The sequence below is a fragment of the Drosophila obscura genome, unplaced genomic scaffold, assembly GCF_018151105.1.
Source record: "Drosophila obscura isolate BZ-5 IFL unplaced genomic scaffold, ASM1815110v1 contig_139, whole genome shotgun sequence".
Taxonomy (NCBI): domain Eukaryota; kingdom Metazoa; phylum Arthropoda; class Insecta; order Diptera; family Drosophilidae; genus Drosophila; species Drosophila obscura.
In genome coordinates this window covers 614,682-621,887 of record NW_024542723.1, presented here as the reverse complement: position 1 = coordinate 621,887, position 7,206 = coordinate 614,682, and the positions used below count along the sequence as shown (strand labels likewise).

The window sequence follows — 7,206 nt, the reverse complement described above, 5'->3', positions numbered from 1 at the left end:
CTACGAATAGATCAAAATTATTATTAGAAAAAGCAAAAACCAAACAAAAAGCATATTATGACAGGAACCTAAATAGCATACAAATAAATATAGGAGATTTAGTATTAGTTAAAAATGACACAGGTCATAAACTAGATAACCAATATAGGGGCCCATATAAGGTAATAGGAATAGCCGATAGGAATAACTACATATTAAAGGATAGAAATAAAACCACAAACGTAAACAAAAATAGATTAAAAGTATATAAAGAAAATAAAATATAAACAATTGGTTCTTTTTCACCATTTCATGGGCATAGAAAAAAAAAAAAAAAATAATAATAATTATATAAAATTACTTATACATACACAAATATATTTAAACACACACAAACACACTTTGTAAAACCTTGTAACACCTTAGAATAACTCCATTACTATATTACGTTATTCCTATAAAAAGGGAGGTGTAGTGTATTCATGCAGTGTGCTTGGCCTAACCAATTTAAGCACCACCCCAAGGCCAAGTTGCAATATGATGCAGTTTCGGCGGCGGTCATTGTCACTGCCCAAAAGTGATGCGTCTGCATCTAAACCGTGAGAACCTTACGTAACGGGCATTGGGCAGGTACCACCGCTGACCGAAAGCTGACGCCTCATATTGCATATTGACGGTGGGAACCTTACGCAACAGGGCTTTGTTTCCCACCTGCATGGAGGCAACTCGCCCCAACGATTTTGTATAAATATAAGCTTCATTTAAATAAAAATCAATCATAACAATTATAACATCCAAGCGTACTACACTACCCGGGTTCTTCTGTCCTCTGTCTACTACAATAACTTGCATCTCACTTTTTGGTTTTGCGCACACTATTTGCCTGCAACTCTCACATTTCACTGCTGGAATAATTGTTGTACATATATTCCTGAGCTGTGCATCATCTGTTCTCGCAGTCCACACACGGTCCCGATAGGCAACCATCAATATAAATCTGTGGATTCCGCTCATGTTGCTGGATACTCAACCCAGGAGTAACCCAGGAAACGTAAACAAAAAATTCCTGCCACAGTATTTTTTATATGAAGTTTGACAGGAATTTTCCGATTCCGCGGTGGATATTATGGATACTATGCTAAGGTTAGGTGAGGCGGTTGTCGGGATCGCCAGGAACCCGACACACTTGGGCCGGTTACGGCCCGTTGTGATACCGCGTGGATCATGTCCTCTTCCCTTGTGAGACAGTATGTCAGCAGTTGTCCCATCTGGATGCCCTTATGAAGTTTGCTATCCTTCTTGGACTCATAGAAGACATGTCTGATATTTCCCAGGTATTGTAGCCTCCTTATACTGAGAGCAGAAGACGAATAGGTGCCACCGTTTCTTCCTCGTCCTCATCTCTACAGATACGACAAAAGTCGTTGTGGGGGGCACCCATCCTGTTAGCATGGGTGCCTATTAGCCAATGTCCTGTGGGGGAGCGTATGACTGAGCTGCACCTTTTTCTACTGAGCTTGCAGAGCTCAGTGGTAAGCTTCTTTGTGATACTTGGCCATGTTTGCCGAGTTATGAGATGTGTACAGTTTGCCACCTATTGTCTGTTAGTAGCTTGAAGTGCTCTGATGTGCTTACAAGTGGCCATTGGCATACGAATGTGCTCCTTTTCTTGGAGAAGAGCGATTGTAGTACCAGTTCTGGCCAGCTCATTTGCATTGCAGTTGCCTTCAATGTCTTGGTGGCCCGGGACCCATATTAGGCTAATAAAAAACTGATGAGCTATAGCGTGAAGAGATTTGCGACAGTTTGCCACGAGCTCGATGTTATCGCATTTAGCGATTTGATCGCAGCTTGGCTGTCACTGTAGATTTTTAAATGAGTTGCCGTAGTGGCAATTACACAAAGCCACCCCAAATCTGGAAGCCTGAAAGAGTGTCTTATGTTTAACTGTTCGGAGTAGATTCCCCCTCCGACCTTATTGTCCAGTTTTGAGCCATCTGTGAAGATTTGTATGGCTCCGTCTGGGCCAGGTGGTCCCTTGAGCCAGTTGTCTCTGTGGGGGATAATTTTTTCAAAAGGAGTATCTATGTACTCCCTCGGAACACAGTTGTCCGTTTTTGTTGGGACGATCTCGTTTCCGTTTAGGATAGATGCGTGACCGGTGTGCTGTGACACCTAATGGTCGGAGTCTCTAAGTCGAAGTGCGGCAGTTCGTTGTACCTTACCCAGTTGTTTACTGATGGTCTTCTTGGATAGGGCAGGCCACCACACTGCGACTCCGTAGAGTAGTATTGGCCTAACTATTGGACTTGGACTATGCTTGGGTTCATGACCCATTTCAAGCCCAATGGCCTTTTTGCAAGTGTAGAGGGCTATCGTGGCCTTCTTCACTCTGTCTTTGATATTCAGGTTCCAACTCAGCTTCTTGTCAATTACCAACCCTAAGCAGCTGGCATTGTCGCTAAAGGAGAGCCTGCATCCGTTTCGTATATATGTACTATGCTAAAACCGATAAGAAATTTTTTCGGGCAAAACCTGTTTTCTAGGCTCTGTACGGGAGGCAGTACTCAGATCAGCAATATACTAGAAAAGTATCCGAAGATATTTGCTGGTATGTTTCTACCACCTCGAATGTTATATCAATATGATATATTTTGCCAGCAAACACGAAGCAAATATTTTAATATGAGAGCAAAAAACCAAATGAAATAATGAAGAAAAATAGAATCTTATTAATGCAGCATTATATGAAGGACAATTATATGGATATTATAATATATTTTTAAAAATTAATTTTCATGAATATAAAACAATTATTGTTTTCAAAACATTTTGTCTTCACGGTGTCTGACACGGGAGGCGTCGCCATCTGCTGCTGCTGATAGTCAGACACATTACCTTGCCAATAAAATATTGGGGAGCCAGGATATGCCTGGGGAAGAGCGACCCCAGCATAAGAAGTGCATTTTATTAACTTTAAACAAAACCAAGCAGCTGTCTGAGCAGTGTAACCGTACGAAATGCAGTGCATACCTTTGGTCACATCTATTAGCTAGCAAACAGTTTTTGTATCTGTGTACTAGGCAAAAAAGTTTAAAATCATCGATGCATCGATGTTTCCATCGATGTTTCTCCACGTCTAATTAAAACATCGATGGTGGCCTAATAAACATAACATCGATATTCCCATCGATGTTTTCCCACCTCTATTTTTCAGTTCTATTAACAAATTGTAAGAACGGTACAATAGGAAACATTAAATTGCATAATACTTTGATTGCTTCTGGTAAGAATATATTTAAATATATAATGAAAAGGATTGATTTTTGTTAGTTTCGAGTTTAAAGTTATAAAAAATTTCTGCACATATGTACATATGTAAGTAGAGACAGCTTAAAACGTTCAGTTTTAAAAAGTTCACTCTACCTTAACTTTAAAAATGTAAACACAAGAATATATGTAGTAACAAGACTGTTTAAAATTGTTCTAAATCTCTTATTCATTTTTTCAAAAATTTGTACAAAAGAACTAATAAAAAAAAACAATAGATTTTACACTAAGTCTATATCGTGCCCTCTAGTCGACTTCCCGCGAGGAAATATATTTGTACTTGTTTTTATTGTGTACAGGCCTCTAACATCGGAAATCTAAACTAATAGTAAGACTATGATTAAAGTCAAGCTTCCTTGAAAAAACTTATATAGCTGAATATTTTTCTTAACCTCAAAAAAATATTAAAAACCTAATAGAAAATGGTTTATGACTACTTCCTAATTTTCCAATTACGGGCCACTATTTTTCCGATGGAATATTGCGATTGAATTGAAACACACACCATTGACAATTTCTTACCATTTCTAAATGCCTTTGTGCATGGGTTCCGCGCGTAACAGGCGTCGTCTTAGTGTCGCATGCATATAAACGTCCCAAGGTACATACAGTGGCTCACAGCTTAAATGAGCCAGACGACCAGAAAAACTCCATTCATAGCTGCAGCATTCAGGTTCTTCGTTATAAGCCCTGTATTTGGTTTCCTCCTGAAATACATATGTAATAATTCAGAGCCAAAAACCATTAACGGACCAATAACATGCTTATAACGAAGAACCTGACCGCTGCAGCTATGCATGGAGGAGATCATGAAACATATTTGGGCCCATATATCAGACGCTGGTGTTCGGCATTTGGGTTTCTTTGATGGGAGCATGGACAAGGACATGTTATCTATCGATAAATAAAGAAACTTTCTTCAAATATTTTTACACCATACTCGAAAAACTCGGTAGAAAAGATGGTTTTTGCTTTTACCAGGTGAGCTACCCTAACCTTAAATAGGGAATTCCTTCGACTCAATAGCATGAATTTAAATGGCATTGAATTTTTGGCTAATATTGGATCAGAATGTTATAAAACGTAAAAAGGACCTAAAAACAGCACTTACAGAGGGGTGGGGGAAAATTTACTCGAATCGATGCAAAAATGGCTGAAGAGGGCTATAAACAATAAAAGGAACTTAGAATATATAAACGTTTTTTTTAAAAGTGAAATAAAAACAAAAAGTTTTTTTAAGTGGACTGGACTGGTTAAAATAAGCATTGGGATGAAATAGGGCAGACTTTTTGTAAATCATTGTTAAAACTGCTTTAAAAAATGTTGAACTTTAAATATTTATATATTTATGTATATTTATGTATACTGATACAATTTATTTTCAGTGCTCAGGTATATGGTTCAGAAGTTATAGCCCTTTTAAGTCTTTCTGGTCGTCTGGTTCATTTAAGATGTCACACTGACCATACAGTATATAGATGTGCCAGTTCATACACCGTCGCAGCTGAATTTTCTGTCACACAACTCCAGCCGAAGTCCCTGGGCCCCAGCCCGGTTTGCTTTCGCATCCCGTCATGAATCGAACATATCGACAACATGTCGAATGACCCAGCTCTCGACCCGAATGCCTCAGCACCACAGCCGAACGGTCCCCCATTCTTAAAAGCTTATTAATGCATCTATAAAGTAGACCTGAATACTTCAGCTTACCGTCTGGGAAATATTAAGCTTTCAAATGAAAAATTTATGATTTTTGTGCGGTATTAAAATAAATCTTTAAAAAAATTAAAAGCCCCCAATTAGAAAAAGTTGGTTTGGTTTGAAGTGGAAAAAAAGGTTCAATTTTCGTAGGTTTTGCCCCGACTACGGTTACCCATAGAACTCCGCAACGACGCCGGGTCGGGCGGCACGCCGACACACCACTTTTTTTCCCGGTCCACCACTTCTGATAGAGGGTTAATTTTTTAGGGTTTCAGGGAGGCGGATTTTTTTTAAGCTTTCAGAGGTAGCGCGTTTTTCATAACTGTAGTATCTTACGTCTGGTTGTAAAGAACTTTGCTACTTTGAAAAGATAATTAAAACAGCTAGCTTAAGCCCAAACACTTTGTGATTACAGCTTACCGTCTGGAAAATATACAACATTGAAATGCAAAAATGATGATTTTTGTATGGTATTTTTTTATGAAATTTTGATTTAAAAACTCGGAAAAAGTCGAAAAAAAATTATATTCTGTGTTCTCTATTTTTTTGTGTATAGGTGCATTAATTAGGCGACGTTGAAGGTATTGTTCATCTATGGAGAGACGGTGAAGCTAAAATTCGTTAACCAAACCTAAAAATGAAAAAAATGAACAAAAAATACCTTTTGGAAGGTTGCGGGCCCAACAGCCAATTGGGAACAAAGCAAACGAACAAGGGTTCGTTCATGAGGCAGACGCGGAGTGGCTTCAAAGAGCTGATCGTAAGCTTTAAACAGCAATATGATCGGCTCTTTTCCATGAACACTCAGTTCAGCAGTTTACAGCTGCTGGCTGAGTCTCCGAGGCGCAAGAAGTCTACTCCACGGGACTTGCAAGTGCCGACTGCCTCATGTCCGCCGGCAGCCGAAGAACTTACTCCGACCACTCCCTTAGTATAGCAGTTGAATATGTCTGCAACGATCGCTGCTGGTGATGCAGATTCGGGAGCCGAATGCGTCACTTCGGAGAGTATGCAGTTAGAAATGTCTGTAGAGTCCGTGTCCATCGAGTCCGCACCCAACCCCTTAACTATCCCCTCAGTTTCGCTGCCACCAGCTAATAGATTTCCAGGACCACCGGATACTGCCATCACAGGTACTAGGCCTGTGGTGCCAAAACCACTGGTGGGAGTCCCACCAAAGCGACAAGTTTTTGTCGCGCGGCTAGCCCCTGACATCACATCCAATGATTTGACCGCTTTTATACAAAGCAAAATAAAATCCGTCGGCTTAAAGGTGGAAAAATTTAACTTTTCTTACGACAGGGAGATATCTTCCTTCAAGATAAGCGTCTCCCCAACTCAATTTGAAACCATTTGTTCCGCCAAGTTTTGGCCGGAGTATTTGGTGGTTAAAGAGTTTAAGGCTAAGAAAAAGAATAGGCCCATTACTCTTCCTAGCATTCAGACCAGTGCTCCATCTCCATCCTCATCTTCCACCTCTACTTCCACCCATCCAAAAAACTAACTTCCTCTCCTGTAGTTACCTACCAGAATGCTATAGGCTTGCGTAGTAAGAGTGTTTACCGTGTTAACCGTGTGTTTACCGAGACCTGGTTAAAGCCGGACATCCTTAGTTCCGAAGTTTTGGCAGGTCGGTACACAATTTTTAGAAATGACCGTTCGTCTCGACGTGGAGGTGGGGTCCTTATTGCAGTGGACTCAAACTTCACGTCGGAACATTTCATGGTCCAGGTTCAACAAGACCTGGAATTCCTGTGCGTAAAACTGATTCTCCCAGGCTTTTCCATTTTCATTACTTGCTCGTATATTCCACCTTCCTCGGATATCTTAATATACGAGCATCACCTGTCCGCTTTAAAAACTGTTTCTTCCTCGCTATCAGATAAAGACCATATAAAAGTTCTTGGTGATTTCAATTTGCCAGGTACTGTTTGGTCTTCGGTAAACGAGTCTAATAACCTTGTGCCCATGTCACGACATGACTTTATCGACGGCTTGCTAGACAGACCTATCCCTGTCTCAAGTCAACCATGTGAAAAATTCCTTGGGTCGATTGCTTGATCTGTGCTTTGTCTCGGATCCGACCATAGCGTTGTTAACCCGAGCCCTTCCGCTCAGTATACCTGAAGACCCCTACCATCCTACATTCGAAGTGTCAGTCGATATTGGCCCTACTGTATTGGATCGAATGGGTAG

The 7,206-nt window shown here is 40.3% G+C and overlaps 1 protein-coding gene across 1 annotated transcript in view; it reads left to right on the top strand.

The window, feature by feature from the left end:
* The first annotated feature begins 3,163 nt into the window (after window positions 1-3,163).
* Window positions 3,164-7,206, top strand: part of LOC111078897 (protein argonaute-3) — a 150,753-nt gene continuing 146,710 nt past the window's right edge. The window contains exon 1 of the mRNA XM_041596117.1: window positions 3,164-3,265. The gene's annotated coding sequence lies outside the window, so the exon portion shown is untranslated. The remainder of the gene's footprint in view (window positions 3,266-7,206) is intronic.